The sequence below is a fragment of the Octodon degus genome, unplaced genomic scaffold (genome assembly GCF_000260255.1).
Source record: "Octodon degus isolate 3935 unplaced genomic scaffold, OctDeg1.0 scaffold00023, whole genome shotgun sequence".
NCBI classification, from domain to species: domain Eukaryota; kingdom Metazoa; phylum Chordata; class Mammalia; order Rodentia; family Octodontidae; genus Octodon; species Octodon degus.
In genome coordinates, this window is record NW_004524599.1 from 14455598 (window position 1) to 14472923 (window position 17326).

A 17326-nucleotide genomic window follows, 5' to 3' on the forward strand; every position below is an offset into this window, starting at 1 on the left:
ATGGGTACTATGCAAAAAGGAATGCCTCACCAATGTTACCATGGCAAAATGGGAAGAGTCTACAATATTACCCAGCATGCTGTTGGCATTGTTGTAAACAAGCAAGTTAAGGGCAAGATACTTGCCAAGAGGATTACTGTGCATATTGAGCATATTAAACACTCAAAAAGTCATGATAGTTTCCTGAAACATGTCAAGGAAAATGTTCAGAAAAAGAAAGAAGCCAAAGAGAAAGGTACCTCGGTTCAACTGAAGTGCCAGCCTGCCCCTCCCCGAGAAGCACACTTTGTGAGAACTGATAAGAAGGAACCTGAGTTGTTGGAACCTATCCCTATGAATTCATGGCATAAACTGGGGATGTTGCTCAGTGATTCAGCACCCAATTGGCAGCTTAAGCATTCTAGGTCCTACATAAAAATAAAACCATTCTGTGCTGTAAGGGTGGTTTTCTTAGTTGAACAGGTATGTGGTGCCTTTTTACCTCAGAAATATTTGCAGCAGATTTTCACTGTACCTAGTAATTGTGTCTAGTCTTTACTCTTCAGTGTTTTTCTTGCTGAAAGATATTGCTGACGTATTGTGTAGGTGTATTCTCAAATATTCAAATATTTATAAAATATTTATACTGGCTTGAAGATCCTATAAATCACCCTAAGTTGCCAGGACTGGGAAGAGGGCTCAGAAGAGTAAGCACTTCCCTGGCAAGCACAAGAGTCTGATTTCAATCCGGTTCTGCCAAAAATTAAAATAAATAAATAAATAAATAAATAAATAAATAAATAGAAGTCACTTCAGAAACAAATTTATTTATTTAACTGTTTCAGTTAAATAAACTGTTCAAAGCAAAAAAGAAAGAAAGAAAAAAGAAAGAAAGAAAGAAAGAAAGAAAGAAGAAAGAAAGAAAGAAAGAAAGAAAGAAAGAAAGAAAGAAAGAAAGAAAGAAAGAAAGTGCCAGGAAAAAGCTAACCACTTCCAGCCCAGTTGTGTGGACTGGCCGGAAGTCACATGCTTCACTAAATGAGAAGGGATCTTTCAAGACAGTACTGGAGGAATCAAAGTACACTGACTGCGGGTCCACCTGTGGGTGCAGAGACAGGGGTTCTAATCCCCCTCTTCAGGACAATATTCTCCCTTGAAGCCTGGCAAGCCACCAGGTCCCCTGGAGTTCATGAAAACATCTCCCCAACTCTACTACGCTCTGTCCTATTTATGGGTCATCCAGTGACAGGTCTACTCTGATTTGGTTCCTTGAGAGGACTTCCAAGCTTAACAAATAGTCCATGGTGCCTAAATAAAAACACTCCATGACATCTAGAGCTTCACCATCGGTACCCACAGGCAGGTGGTGTTTCCCAGGCCCTGTGTACCCTTCCAAGCTTCTCACACATGAAAATCTGGCTTACTCTAACATCTCTGATGTAGGTGCTGTGATCATCCTGTTTAGCAGGGGAAAATAAGACTGGGGAAAGGTAAGTGACTTGGTCATGGTCGTACAGCTAGCGAAGGTTAACCATGGTATTTGAATCCAAGCCCATCGGGTTCCAGAGTTCCAAAACACAAGCCATACCACCACTCAGGCCTTGGGTCTTGGGGCATTATATCTATAACAATTTTATCTCAGGAAATACAAATATGATGTCTATTTTGAGCCCTAAAATACAATTGTTTTCAGAGGGAAAGGATCACAGTGACTCATTAGACCAATCTAGCTGTTTGAGAAGTGCCCTTTCAACATAATAAATTAATACAATTGATTCATTATTTTTAGTTCTATTATTGTGTCCCTAGTCCACAATGCCTAAATAAAAATATTCCATGGCCTCTAAATGAAAGGAAATCAGGTTTTTGTATTTTAAGTTTATATTTTCAGCATTGACCCCTCTTGGAGCATCAGCTGGGATCCGTAGTGGAGAGCTGAAATCTCTGACTAGCCTAGCAGAGAAGGCTTTGGGGCAGGTCTCAGGAGTTTACCCAGTTGTTCAGAAGATGTCTTGTGCAAGTCCCAGCACCTCTCAGCCCCCACCTCGTATCTATGGATTCTCCTGTGTGTGGGAGCTTTGCCCTTGGGACTTTAGAAAGCAAAGGGACAGAATGCTGGCTCTGTCACACCCGAGAAGGCTGCCAAAGCACCGAAAGAAGCTGCCCAGGCACAGAGGACCATGCCATGATTCAGGTTCCAAGTGGATGTTCCACACTTGCCTCTTTTGCAACTTCATCTGGTTTTGAAGTGGAGCTAGCATGCATGGGACTGGCAGGCCCTAGTGGTGATGAGATTTGAGAAGTCCAACTGGCACCTTTCCGGCTGGGAGCTGGAATGGATGCCAAGAAAGCTGCCCCACTGTTCTTACTGATGCTCATTGCTTGATCTGCTCAGCAATCACATGCACCACCCATCCATGTTTGCGTCCCTCCCCCAACAGAACGCTTGCATCATGTAGAAAGGCAGGGATCCTCTCCTCCAAAGGGAGACCCCCACCTCCTCTCCCGACTGCCTTCAGCAACTTGGGAGCAGTGTTTTCCTGCACTGCATTTGCATCCCAGATTAATGTCCTGAAACCTAATATTGAAGTATACAGTCAACTGTCAACAATATGCTCTACGTAAGGTAGCAAAGAAAAGACTAATGAAGAACAGGAGATGTGGTTAGTACGCATCAGTACATGTCTAGTTCTATTTAGTTTATGGTTTTTTTTTAATCTCAGTATCTCAATTTGCTGGGAGTCTTCACCTACGCATATACTGGAAACATAATTATGAGTGAAGAGTCTTAGCCCTCACGGGTCCCTAACATAGTTGCAATGGTCCTTAAGAATAAAAGCAAAAGGTCCTCTCACATTGCCTGGATTCTGCCTGCATTGGTTGCTAGTTCAAAGCAAGCACTTTCTGCCTTGGGACAGCAGCGCCTGCTCATGGTGCTGTCTGCCGCCAGTGCTGTGAGGCTGCCCTAGACCACAGTATCACTGACGAAGGCCAGCTGCTTCTGGGTGGTGGGGAACATGGTAAAGAGCATGAGGTTCCTTGTGAGAGTGAGGGTTGACTTGAATGACAGGTGATGATTGTTCTAATTCCATCAGGTTTTTTTGAAAATAGCAGGTAATGTTTAAAATTTTGACTTTGGCTAACTCTATATACTAATACCTGTAAACTGAGCGATTACATGGATGACAGAAGTGTGTAATACAAAAACCACAGTTAAATACCTCTCATCTTATTCTTCGCTTCTAACATCTTATGAATTATGATTATACTCTCTTTAAAATAAATTTTAAAAACAAAAAGTGAAAAGGATAAGAAAAAAATAAGGACTATTGAAAGTGTTAATGTTCAAGTATTTGTCCCAGTCTTGTATACCTGTATCTGTTAACCTCAGCAACAAATTTGATGACAAAAATACGTGATATAACCACCATTGTTAATATACTATTCTTGTTTTGAAAATCTATACCATACTATTACTTTTTCTTTGGTTTTTGCCATTGTTTTTCTTTTTGTTTTTTTTTTTTCTTTTTAAATAAATAAAACCAAGTTAAGAAATGAAATAGAACTTATGAGTGGGACCAGGGATGCTGCTCCGAGGCACAGTGCCTGCCTGGCAAGTGCAAAGCCCTGAGTTGGAATCCTGGTACCCAAACAAACAAACAAACAATTGAATGCTGTCTTTGGAAGAATTAGCCGACGATTGGCAAAACTAATCCAGGCATTGGAAGCATCTCCTGTGCTGAGGAGGTGAGCCTTTCTCTTCATGGTGAGCTATATCCAGTCTTATCAGCCTGCTTCCAGGTGTCTGGCTGCTTCTCCCCTGAAGCGGATGATCGGGAAAGAGCCAAACGGTATTCACCTGCCAGGCCACCCTCCCAGCCTCTGCTGGAAGCCTGCTGGTGAGCATCACAGGAGACAGGAATTCACTGGGTTCTGTCCCTTCTGGGAGATGTGCCTATGGATCTCTTTCCCAAACCTTCCTGGCAGTAATGCTCTTGCTTTGAGCTAAATATTTGACTTAGTTACTGGGCTAGACACTCAGCTACTGTCAGCACAAGTCAATTCATCCAGCCACTTTTCCTTGTAGATGAGGTGGACAATCACATGTACCACTCAAAGTCGGCCCTTGAGATGATTTCTCTTCCCTGCTCTGCTTTGCTTCCAGTTGAGGATGTTATGTTACTGCAGCCCTCCTCTGATTAGAATTCACGTGTCATGCAGAGCTATCTGCAGACTGATGTTGAATTACTTTTTTCTCCATCATCTGATTCTAGGGACTCTCCGAAGAGGACATAAATATAGGTTGAAGGAAAGGTAGTAATGTGACAAGAATAGATGTCTTGGGAGCAGAAGCCACCTGTGCACATGAATTAATTATACTTTTAGGATTTGCTGTACCCAGTGAGTACATTTTACTGCTACTGATGATGGAATATTTGGGGGCATGCATGACTGATAGATTGGAAGGTCGCAGTAGGAAGCACACGATGTGCAGCTCAAGTTTCACATGCATTCAGATGCTAAAATGGTACTAGCAGTAAGCCAAAAGCGGTTCCTCCAAGAGGCAGACATGGGCTTATTCCAAACCTCTGGGACTTGTACTACATTCTCCTGTCAGAACTTGCCACCGGAGCCTGTCCCATCATTTTAAAGCACTGGATCACAAGGGTGAAGTGACAAAGCCACTTGCACTGCAGCCAGCTCAGTACATGACTTGGATCAATGCAAACAAGTCAGGAAAGTCATTTCTAGAAAGCTATTCATCAAGATGGTCGTTCTCTTTATAAATGATGGGAGTGCAAGGTGCAGAATGGATCCAGTTTCGAAGGGGGCTTGTATCACTCCCCCCCCACTCCAGGACACTGCTGACTCTAGAAACTTAAGCCAGAAGACTGCAGCATTGTCACGGTGCTTGTCGCCCATGTTCTGATGCACACATGTCACGTGGAGGAACCTAGATCCTTGCTCTCGCTTGCTCGCCAAGTCCACCTGCACAAAACAACGTAGCAGGTCAGTAGGAAAATGTTTTGTCAGATAAACAAGATGGAAGCATAGAGCTGACATGATTTATATATATATTTGTAAATATTTTTCCAATTCTTTTTTGTGGCACAATGTTTTTAATTCTTTTTTAAAAAATATTTTTATTGAGAACCAAATAGCAATGAGAAAGTTTCACAACCAATTACTAGCACATTTTCAATAATTAATACATTGTATATTGTTGTCTTAGTGGTTCTTCATTGTACAAGATGCAGACCTGATATCCTGTCTCAAACACTGTTAGGACAAACCTCTCTATTCATTCAATTAAGAGAATGGAGCTGTATATCTATCCTGACTATTTTGAGTATATAGATACAAAATGGTAGTTCATTTGTATCCCCCTTTTTTGGCTAGTTTTGTCATAGAAGGGCATTCCACTGGCATTAAATACTGTAGGTGCATGAAATCAGCAAAGTATCCCAATATGAGAAACAGCGAAGGTCCACAGCTGCTGCTGCCAGGTGAAGCAGAAATGTTGCACTCTTCTTGAATCATCCTAAGAGAGGAGAAGGCGTTCTCCAGAGCAGTGGCTGTGTACAGAGATCTGCTCCTGTGAATGCTCTCTGTCTGGAGCTCCTGTCATTGGAGTGGCTATTTGGTCACACTTACCATGGTCCACTGTTTTTCTCTAAGACATCTGTCCTTTGTACAGATCCAGAGGGAGTCAGACTGGGCCCCATGGGAACCCTCACTTCTGCGTCTTTCGAATCTTGGATGCCAGCCTCCACCTTTGAAATGCCTCCTGGATGGTACATTGTCTTCAGCTGATCACTTCAGTAGGGTGGGCTGGTTCCACTGTCTTCTAGTTACACCTCTGGGCTGAAATAGGCATCATGCCGTCAGGCAGGGAGATAGGACAGGAGTCCCTTCGTGTGTCTATCCTGGACATACAGTTTGGAAACTGAGACAATAAGCACGATGACCTTAAGAACACACTGAGTCCACAGAGGCACGCAATCGACCCAAATGTGTCTACCTTGTGACTTTAGCAAGGTCACGCTCTAGAAGACAGCAGCAGTGCTGCAGGCCTCTGGACAGTCCCATTAGTACAGAGCCATGATCCAGGGATGGGGTAGTTAATTCTCTAATGACAAAAAGTCCTTCCAAGAAGATTGTAGGAAAGCTTTGCGCAGTGGTGGCGGCACAGCATCTTCCTTTGACGGTCCATCCTCCTCCTCCCCTGTGTCTTTGGACTCACTGTGGGCATGGGCGAGAGGTGCTGGGTCTGCAGTGGTGAGCTGAGCCCTGAGCACCAGCCTGCACCCTTCTGCTCACCGGGGCTGCAGGCTTTGTTATTTACCTATTGAGTTTGTTTGGTTCAGCTTACAGGTATATGAATCAAAGGGGACCCATAGGGTTGTCTAGAACGATTAGTTTCAGGGACCTCAGGCTCACACCTCTGTAATTATTTGGGGGTCAAATTTATGAAAGTAGTGTATTAATTTGTGCGTTTAGATTTTTGAACAGCTGGGTTGATTCTTTGCATGTGTAGGTGACTGAAGTTAGGTAGCTGGCGAAATCCAGTGAATTTACAGTAAATGAACTGAAGGTGACAGATATTGATAGATATGTTATAAAACAAGTGCTAAGAGGACATTTCCTCAGACAAATTAAATTTATTAGAGTTTATTTGAACAAAAAAAAACCAATTTGAGAATCAAGCAGAGCAAGTTCTGAAAACTCTAGGCAATGGTATCATCAGCGTTTATAAGAAAACCAAAGTGAAACACAGGATTAAACTGGCAACTGCGTTCACACCATCAGTCATTTGGTTAATCAACTCACCAGCTAATCAAAGCTTAGCTGCTCTGATTAACCCCTTATGTTGGCTTGGTCTGTTGAACCTTGTATAGGAGATTAGGCCAAAGAGACGGTCTTTTGCAAAATTGTATTTAGCAGAAGCACACAAATGCTGGAGAGAGAGGACTGTTGGAGCGGATGTGGTGAGCATGACCCACCCATGTGGCTTCTCTGTCCCCAACACAGCCCAGAGGTGTAGAGAAATACGTTGGCCACAGGTCCCTCAACATCCTGGCAGGGTCCCATAGTATTTGTTCTCTATGAGCCTAAAGTGGCCCTGGGATTTCAGCAGAGAGCAGATGGCCCAAAGCAGAGGCCTCACAGTCACCAGGGCCTGTGGGGCTTTCAGATGCGCTGGACCTGCCTGGACCCCTGGCACGAGCTGGTTGACTATCAGTCCTGCCCACTTCGCAGACTTGCTGAGAAAGCAGTTTCACCTGTAGTTCATTTTCTTTGTCATTTAAAAGAATAAATGAACCCAGGTTCGAGTTCATCATTTCCATGTATAAATACTGAACATCACTAAGACTGAGAAGTTCTGAGACCGAAGCTGTTCCAACATACTTGTGTGATGATTTGCGTCCCTTGGGATTTTGTCAGAAGCCAGATTGTTACTTGGAAGTCTGAGGTGAGCTCTCAGAAGCTCCATGTGCCACGTGCTCCCGGGGGATGCCTCTGCCTCTGGCCCAAGGACCATGCTTCCAGCGGCAAGGACTTAAATACAGTGGTGTGGGGTGGGTGTGAAGGGAGTAGTCCTACATCTTATCCCACTCCAGCCCTGCAACTGTGCTTAAACCAGAGTGGCTCCCCTTGGATCTGGGAGTCTTACGCAAGATTTTAAGGGTTCTGTTGTAGCTCTGGTAAGCACCTGCCTAGAATATATGAAGCCCTGGGTCTGATTCACAGCACAGAGATGTTGGAGAAAAATAGCTCTAACTTATAGAAAATCCAATATTTAAAGAATGCCTTGTCTAAATATTCATAAAGAAGAGACATATGGCCAAACCATTCTGCTCCCTGCTGCTAGGGAAAGGGTAAGGAGGTTAAGTTCTGAAATTCCTTATGGATCTTTCATTCACTCAGAGAAGCAGAGAATTGAAGAGGCTGGCTTTGTTCGATATCAGTTTTTACAAAACGAAAACTCTCATATTTGGGTCTCCTGGCCTGGGAAACAACTGTCTCAAGCTGCAGAGGCTTCTGGAACAACCTGGACTTTTCTCTCGGGGCTTGGGGCAGGGGTTGGCAGCTTGCATCTATGTGTCTATGTCTAGCAGGTGCCTCATTTCAATATTGAGGGAAGCTACCAGTGCCTAGGCCTGAAGAATGAACAAAACCCCACAGACGCCTGAAGGGACTCTCTGATGGAGGGAACACATTTATGCAGTAAAATTATGAGATGAAGAAAGCTAAGAAAATCATGGCTTTCAACTAAAGTCCTTACCTATGTATTTGTTATGCTCCTAAATTCTTATACATGCCAGAGATTCCTGATTCCCCAGAGTGGCAGTATTTATTAGTGGTTTCCTTTTGGTCACTATAGATTCCTAACACATTAGTGTTGTGTCTTTCTACCTATTGAAATTCTTTTCAAATGACATTCTGGGTTTCATTTAAATGTCACCATATTTGTGATGTCATTCTTGATGAATTCTTGTTAGAATAATTGATTCTTACTCTGTTTTCTGAATGTGTACATAACTAGACCCCTAATAAACTTAAGATATTCATAACATGTCTATAGTTTGAGGTAATGTTTCATAAGGTCATAAAAGTAAGTCTTCTTAAAGTCCCTCAAATAAATTTAGATAATGCCCATCTACTCAACCTGGTAAAATATATATAACATTTATGTACACATGTATTGGTTCTGTATGTCTTTCATTATAACCCTTACCATAGGCTTACGTTATACTATGCTTTTTCTTAAATCTGTAAGCTAATAAAGGAGCAGGATTACATCTATGTATTGCTTGCATTAGGGTCAGTGTATTGCGGTGTACCTAGGAGCTGCTTGGAAGTCCTAATAAGCCCCAAATTCAAAGCAAAATGATATGCATATATGTAAGAATATAAGTTTCTGGGGGAAAGGACTATAGCTTTCTTCAAATCTCTAAGGAGTTTAAGAACTCATAGAAATCCAGAGCCACCGGCCTGAAGAATCTCACAAAGAATATGTTTGTGGAATAAAAATCTGCTGCTAGCGTGTAGATGGTGGCACCCATGTGTGCATTTTGGAGGGCTAAAGATCCAGATCTTTCTGGTTCATCATTCTTGCAGTAGGGTGCACAGTCTTGCTCCCCTGCCGGGGCCGATTGCAGCATTGACCTCGGATGGCTGGCTGCCACAGGCCTCCTTAGTGTGTAGGCCCCTCCTGGGAGGGGGCCTGAGTGCCGATGAGTGGGGGTACCCGTGCAGCACATCAAGGTAGCTGCATTATTAGCACTCCAATGAGAGCCGAGTTTGGAGAGCTAGTTAAAATTACCAACTCAAGTGAGGTTTCAGTATTATTAGTGAATAGCAATTATCCATGACCTTCTGGTCCCCCATGACTACTGAAACTTAGCACTGCTTAGAAACTTAAGTGATTTCTTTTAACTGAATGGAAAAACTTAAATTCATAAAGACTAGAAAGCCTTGAGGGCTGCTGCTGAGATTCCGTTACCTGAGCTGGGAAGAATTTGATTGGCAGAAGTAGCAGAGTTTTATTTTCCTAGGCCACGTCCTGTGAATTATATGAAAGTTCTGTGCGTGGGCCTGGGATGTAGCTCAGCAGCACAGCATCTGCCTGGCAAATGCAAGGTCCTGAGTTCAATTTGCCTCTCCCTCCCCCGAAACCAAGAAAAGTTCTGAGGGCTGTGTTTGAGATCTCCCTGAAAAGTGTAGGGTTTTTTGTTTTTTTTTTTTTTTTTTTTTTTTGTGGTACTGGGGATTGAACACAGAACCTTGCACTTGCCAGGCAAGCACCTATTCTCCTGAGCTAACTCCCCAGCCCCAGTATAATGGTTTTTAAACTGGAAAGAGCACACTGAACTCTGGAATTTTGGTGTGTGTTGGGGGCGAGGTGGTGGTGAGGCGCAGGGTGTGTAAGGTTTAGAAACTTCCTCGGGAGGATGAGAATATGCCAGCCTATAGAGAAAGCAATAAGAGACAGGCACACCATGTCACTGTCCTGTGGCTGGGCTCAGTGGCGAGCCTTATTTCCCTAGTGTAGGACACACACCACCCGTCCGTTCTAACCTTTCCCTGCCTCTATTTATCTGGCTTACGCCTGCCTCGACTCTTGCAGATGTGTGTGGTGTGAACCAAGATGGAGAACAGATAGTTAAATGACAAACAGAGTGCTATTTATCTCCAATAATGTTTCTCCCCGGAAAGTGGGAGTTGTTTATTTGCGGGGAACACTCTCCCATTTGCCTCATTTTTGTTGATGGCTAAGTAACAAAACCCAGCTACTTCCTCTCCCCTCTTGCAATGGTGCAGAGAGAAACACACCCCTGGGTGCCTTTTCCAGAGGTGCCCCATATCCCAGAGGCCATTAGGATGGCTGTGTGCCTAGGGAACCTGCCCCACTCACACAGAGACACTTCCCTAACAACAGAACTCTTGTTTCCTGTTGACTCTGTGGAGAAGCTGAAGATAACAGAGGCCCAGCCCCTTCCAGCAGCCCCCCAAGACGATCCACAGCACCGTGTTGGAGTTCAGGGTTCCCTGCATCAATAATACAGGCAGGCACAGAAAAAATAGACAAACAGAAGCACACACCCATGTGCCAGGAGAAACCCTCAGCAGACTGGCTCAGAGGGTCCTTGGACTCCTTACAACAGTGCCTTTGGGCCCAGGGACATTAAACGACTGGCCCAAAGTCACACAGCCACCGCTGAGATGGCAACACTTAACCCCAAACATGTTTGCTGCTTTGGCTTTCCTTTTAAATGTTCTCTGTTCCTTATAAAGAATCCATGAGCAAGAACTGAAATTAGGAGCTTTCTTGTTCTGTTTATAGATTTCCAAACTCAGAAGAGAATTCCGGGTAAGCTGTAGCAGGACAGGAGCCAAGCCCCAGGGCCACGTGCTGGTGACTCCTGCTTTCCAGAGAAGTCACAGCAAGCCGTCACACTGTCTGCCTCCAAGTGGCCACAGGGCCAGGCACAGGCTGGGCCTGCTGGGGGCGGGGCCAAGACAGCACAGGGACACTCGCCCCAGTCTTCATTCTTCAGAAGCTCCACCTTCCCCTGGGGCCTCTGCTGCTGCCTGATTCCAACTGGCTGCTAAGTCAATCAAGTCATGGTCAGGTGGCCAACACAGTAAGCCAAACCCAGGAGCTCCTGAGTCCACAGGGAACCCCGGTGGGGTGTCATTTGCTTCTTCTAATATGGCCCCATGTCTGCAACAAAGCCTGGGTCTTGTGCCAGGAGAAACCCTCAGCAGACTGGCTCAGAGGGTCCTTGGATTCCAGCCACCAGTGACACACAGGAGTCTCGAGGGCAGCGAGACGCAGTTGGGAGGTGTCCCTTTCTAAAGCCAGAGCAGCTGAAACCAGCTAGAGACTGTCTGTCAGCAACCTGCTCTGCAAATGGGGACAAGCAGGAAGAAGCAGCCAGACCCAGGTAGGAGCCAGGGCCAGGAAGGAAGGACAGGCTTCCTACTGCAAGGAGCACAGGATCCTCGGGCAAGAGGGAGGCGCAACACGCATCACCTTTGGGCAGACTCTGGCCACCTGTTCTGCAGAATGAGGCAGACTCTGAGAACATTGCAGAGGTGAGATGTCGCGTGTCACCGCAGCAAGAGGAAAGCTTGGCTCCAGCAATGGCGGGGAGGTCGTTCGTGCTGTTTCTTCTGACCAGCTGGTCCCCTTGGTGTTGATTAAAGATGGTAGAAAAGAAGAGGTGAGAGTGACATCAGTGAAGACCTCTATCTCCTCCTAATGAGGGGCTCACTTATTATTTCTTTAATCCTTCCCCTATAAGGTGCCAGCTCTCCCTGCAGGAGGCTCTGCCAAGTCCCATCGCTGAGAATGTCCGTTGACTTCCCCTCTGCACTTAGGGTCACACATTCCACTCAGTGTGCATTTCTTCAGACTGCTTAAGGACACAGCACTGCACCCGGTATCTGCCAATCAGAGAGGAATCAGATTCACAACCCAGTCATGACAAGAGTCCAGGCTTTCTAGTCACCCTTGAGTTGAAACCCTAATTCTCATTTTGCCTTTACTTAATGAGTCTCATCTGTAAAATGGGCATGCCAGTGGCTGCCTAATGAAGAGGACTGTGAGGGTCGGACAGAATTCCTGTGCACAACACGTGACAGGCTGCCTGTCTGGTGACAAGCGATCCCTCCTCTCCCCTCCTTTTGTGGGTCAGAGAAGCTGCTCCTGAATCACAAACCAGGATTTAAGAATTGCTGAGCAACATGCAAGTAAATTGCTGGAGTCCTGCCACAGGAGGCACGGGCTTCCAGAAAGAGCACTTGGATGCTGCCTTGAAAGGAGACAGGGCTTTGACTGTGAGAGGTGGAGGAGGTGGCACCCAGACAGCGCAGACGCAGGCACAGGGCACCGGGGTGCAGCCTGCGCGGAAGACGTGAGCACACTGACGCGTGGGCACAGTGCGCATGGAGGAAGAGAGGGAAGGTGACTGGAGGCCGCGTGCTGGATGACGCATCGTCACGTCCATGGATGCATCCTCGGTCCGTCAGCCTTCTCCAGAGCACCGGGTATGCGCGGGCACTGCGTCTTCCTGTGCCCATTCCTTAAAGCTCAGTAACATGGGGAATTCTGCAGAGTTGCGAGGCCCGTGACCAGTCAGTTCCCTTCTTGGTGCGTTGGCTGCAGTTAAGGGGAGTAGTCATTGCGATCCCTTTCTTCAGACCAGCTGCATCCCAAGAAATACTAAAGGAAGCACGCGGAAATAATCCTGCTCCTTGGATGTCACATAGGCCCCTGTTAATGCATGTGTCCTGTTGTAAACACAGGGAGGTACCGAAGAGGGACGGAAAAGGAGTGGAAGAGGTGGGAGACCACCCTGCCCGCAAGACCTAGAATGTAGGAGTCCGAGGACAAGGCAGAGAGCAACGTGAGATTCTTTCTGCCTAGAGAATTTGCACAAGAAAGAAAAGGACTTCCCTCCCTCTGCTGAAGACTAGAGAAAGCTGGAGGGCAAGTAGCAGGTTTTGAGGGCGAGCACAGTGGCGTCTCCTTCTCAGCCTGCCCTGAGCACCCAAATAGATGGGACGGGAAGACTCCTCACGCAAAGCCTCTGGTGCTGGCTTGGGGTCCACTTATGAGACCAGATAGCACGCACAAGAAGGAGAGGGGCAATCCGCATCGCTTCTGATGTCCATTCGAAAGGCTGACGTGTTTGTAAGGTTTGAGTGAGTTGTCTTCAGTCACTGAAAACACAACCCTGAAGGGCGTCTTAGCTTGGGCGCGAGAAGCGTGCTGCGACTGGGGAGGGATCGCAGAGACAGCAGCCCCAACGCGGAGCTGGTCCCTAGGTCCGCGGTGGGGGTGGGGGGCTGGTCCTAAGCAGCGTGGTCGTTTTTTTCTTTATTTATTGTGAATCCCTGGCTTCTTAGGTGAGCAGTTCAGAAGCCTACAGCTATGGCAGCTTAACAGGAGGACCTCAAAGGACTGGCAGGCGAGCCTGGAACAGAAGGGAGGCCCTGGGTGAAGGGGCTGCAGAATCCAAACCTCATAACCAAACTGGCTGGTAAAGCTGAGCCGCGTCACAGGGGTCGCACGGAACCCTCGTCCTCACACAGCTGCCGGAGCCCAGTGATGTGCGTCCCATTTTACATGGAAGGAAACTAAGAGCCCAAGAGTCTAAGCCAGGCAGGAAGGATCCACAGAATCCTGGCCTCAGGTTAATGGTTAATGACTTTTCTTTGCTGCTAGCTGGAGAAATGGCCAGCACAGACCTGGGTGCTTTAGACCAAGGCTCCCCAAAACAAGGTCCCTGCATTACTTATGTAAAGATGGCCTTGGGGGACTAGAGCTATGGGTTCTGGGGCCCCAGAGGGCCTCACTGAGTCACAATGCTGACGGACTGACCCTCAGAAGAGGAATCCCCAGTGGCCATTTTTCTGGCCCAGGTTGAGATGCACAGCCCAGTGCTTCGTGGGTATACTACAGCCCATGTTCTCCATCCAGCAGCTCTTGGGAGCCACTCCATCGCCCAGCGCCCCCAAGGGTTCTAAATGACCGGTAAGAGATCCACGCGCTGAGAGGCGCTGCGCTCCAAGTCCACAGGCGGGCTCTGTGGCCCCTTGGAAAATGGACACTGTCTCGCTGAATACTTGAGACTGAGTAGCTTATTACAAAAGAGAAAAATTTACGTTTTGCAGTTCTGGAGGCTGGGAAGCCTAAGACCATGGCATGGGCAGCAGGTGAGGGCCTTCCTGCTGTGTCATAACTGACAGGTGCTTTCAGGCGAACGGCACAGCAGAGAAACAGGCAGAAGGAAGAAGGGAAAGGGGCTTTATTTTCTCTGAGGACACGGAAGAGAATGTGGGGAAGGATGAGGAATTTTCTCTCTTGACTAGACAAAGGCAGGCTGAGGCTTTCATGGCCTTTTGCCGGGGGAGGGGTTTGAAAGGCGTGTTTAGATATACCCGAGGGAGCGGATTGGGGGGCTTCCCTGAGGCACGGGAAAGGTAAAAGTAAACTATGTCCTGGGCCAAGTTGGAGAAGAAGGGAGAGGGGGTCCTGGGAGCATAGGCCTTTGTTTTAAGGGCATCGGCCTTGTTAGATGGCCACCACGATGAGTGTAGCAATTCACACCATGGCCAGAACTTATCAATAGCAAGGCAGGGGGCATCGTGCGAAGAGACAGAGCGAGCATGCCCTAGAGAGCTTGATTTCATAAAAGAAAAAAACCAGCCTCACAAAAGCCACTAGCCCACTGGGCCATGAGTGGGTTAAGCCACAGCTGGTATTCGTTCTGTCCTGAAGACCCGGTCACCCCACCACCGCCAAGGGACCCATCTCTAGGCACCCGGCGCATGGACTCAGGGATTCTGTTGGGGCACGCGTCCCAGCCAGAGCAGCCGCGGTGTGTCTGCCATCCCCCTGCTTATGCCTTGTGTAGTGGGGACAGTGAAGTGGACTGGGGCGCACAGCAGAACTTGTGGACACTCAGTCTGGCTTCTGTCCTGGCCTGACTTCACTGATAATTACAGCAGGATTTCCAACCGGGCTCACTCAACTTCTGCTATCATTCAGGGTGCCAGAGCTTACAGTGGGAAAACCCTGTGTCAGATAGGTTTGTGTTATGAAAAACTAGGATCTCAGGGCTGGCCAAATAGCTCAGCGAATTAAAGCACCTGCAGGCAGGTGCAGGGGCCGGGGTTCAATCCCTGGGCCTGCCGAGCAGGCTCTACCCCCAGCGCACACTGAGACGATGATAGAGACTGCGCTTGGAAGCACGTGCCTGTAAGCCCAGCTCTTGGGAGGCTGTAAGCAGACAGATCACTACGAGTCTGACCTAGTAGTGAGACCCTGAACACCCTGCAGACCCTTCCCTAAAAATACAGAAAAAGAAAGAAAGAGAAAAACCAGGATCTCTCACCAGATAGGCTGAGGTGGGCTGGCAGAGCTGACTGACCTGACAGTGGCTGCCACACGGAGCAGGCTCTTCCTGCTCACCTTTTCCTAACAGCGTTGGCTTTGTCCCCGCAGTGGCAGCAGGGTGATGACTCCAGCACTCAGCCGCAATAATAAAATGCATTTTCCCGGCAGCTCCCAAAGCATGTGCACCTGGAGTTTGCTCCATCGCAAGCCCGTGCGTGGACCGACCAGGCACTGGAGGGAAGACAGAAGACAGGCACGGTGGACTTAGGCTTCTCAGAGTCTGCCCGTGTGCTGAGGCTCAGGTTGCGACTGGGAGTTTCCCTGAAACACAGGCAGTGGGGGAGGCCTTAACAGACTATGGATTCTGCCGTGAAGTAGGAGAAGGCAGTAAAAAAATAGACTTAGACAAGCAGCCAACAGGCTCTTTACCAGATGAAACCTGATTTGGAGAAGCGAGACACATGCAGGCAATCCCAGGGCTGTCTTTATCCCAAGCAGCAGGGAGGGTTTCCTGCCCCCACTAGTCATGTGAAGGGTGAAGCTCAGCCTCCTCTGCTTTCTGCTTCTCCTGACAATTTCCCATCCTCATATGAGTAGGCTGCAGGTGGACGCGAGACAGAGCGTAAGGAGGGGACTGGAGCGGAGACCCAAAAGTCTACTTCTGTGTTTTATAATTCTTTCCAGTGCGTATCCATGTCCCATGTTTTCCCTTCAAAAGAAACCTCTGGCATACTCCAAAGTGTGCAAGGGGGTTGGCAGTGCGGCTCCATGGTAGAGCCCTTGCCTGGCATACACACAGCCATCACAGACACTGGGAAAGAATGTTTCTCTCAGAGCTGGGGAGGACGGCTCAGGCATAGCACTTGCCCAGGATTTTCAGGGTGTAAGGAAGGCAGATGGAGGACTGCCCCGCTGTCGGACTTAGCTGCGTGAGCCTTGCCTGGGGCTTCGTGCAGACAGCGACATGTGCTCTAAAGAAGGCCGCAGGCAGGCCTGCTGGTGGCCGGGGACTGTGGCCTGCTGAACTGTGACCTGGTCCACACCTGGGTGGGCTCCCTGTGCAGTCTGGTGATGATCACCGGGTCACCCTGGCCACAGCTCAAGCTGGGACCCCACGGGAGGGGAAACAACGGTTGGCGAAAGCGCTGCCTCAGCGGGCTCCCTCAGGCCGTGTGCCCTGTGGGCCACGGGCACAGCTGGGAAGAGCTGAGCTGGTTGCAGAGCCGCTGAGCCCCAGCGGAGCTCTGGCCATACTTCTTTTTTCTACAGACAGCACTAATGTAGGGAATAAAATTCCCTTCTTTAAATGTACATGATTTTTTTTTTTAATTGGAAAAAAAATATCCTTTGACATGTTGCAGAGAGTGGTGCCTCAGATCACAGCCTTAATTCTTTCTCTGGTCATGAACCAAATTGGATGGGAACCACATCAAGTTTCCCTCTCAGGTCAACACTGGACCTAATCGTTGAATATGATTGTGGGTAAGAAACTTGGGCTTACGCCCCCCACAGACGTGGGAACTCACTCGTTCACTGCTGTGCATATCTTCTCCTTTTCATATTTTTGTTTCAATTAACACAGAATAATTAGGCAGATTTCTTGAGCACTGTGTGGTGTTTTCATACAGGTATAGAGTCAAATGGGGTAAGTAATGGGCGCACCTCCAGGTTGTTCCTTAGCTTGGAGCCTTTGAGTCTTGTCTTCCGGCTCTTCAGGGGGCATGATGGGTGATCGTGAGCTGTACCCGTCTCCATCCTAATTCACTCCTCTATCTGTTGGCGTTTTGCTAGCTGGGATCACTGCTCTTTATCCCCACACTCTCTTGCCTTCCTCATCACTGCAATTATCATTCTACTCGTGTTTAGCTTCCACCGATGAGTGAGAATGTTTAATATTTATCTTTCTGCATCTGGCTTTTTCAGTGTCTTTTGCTT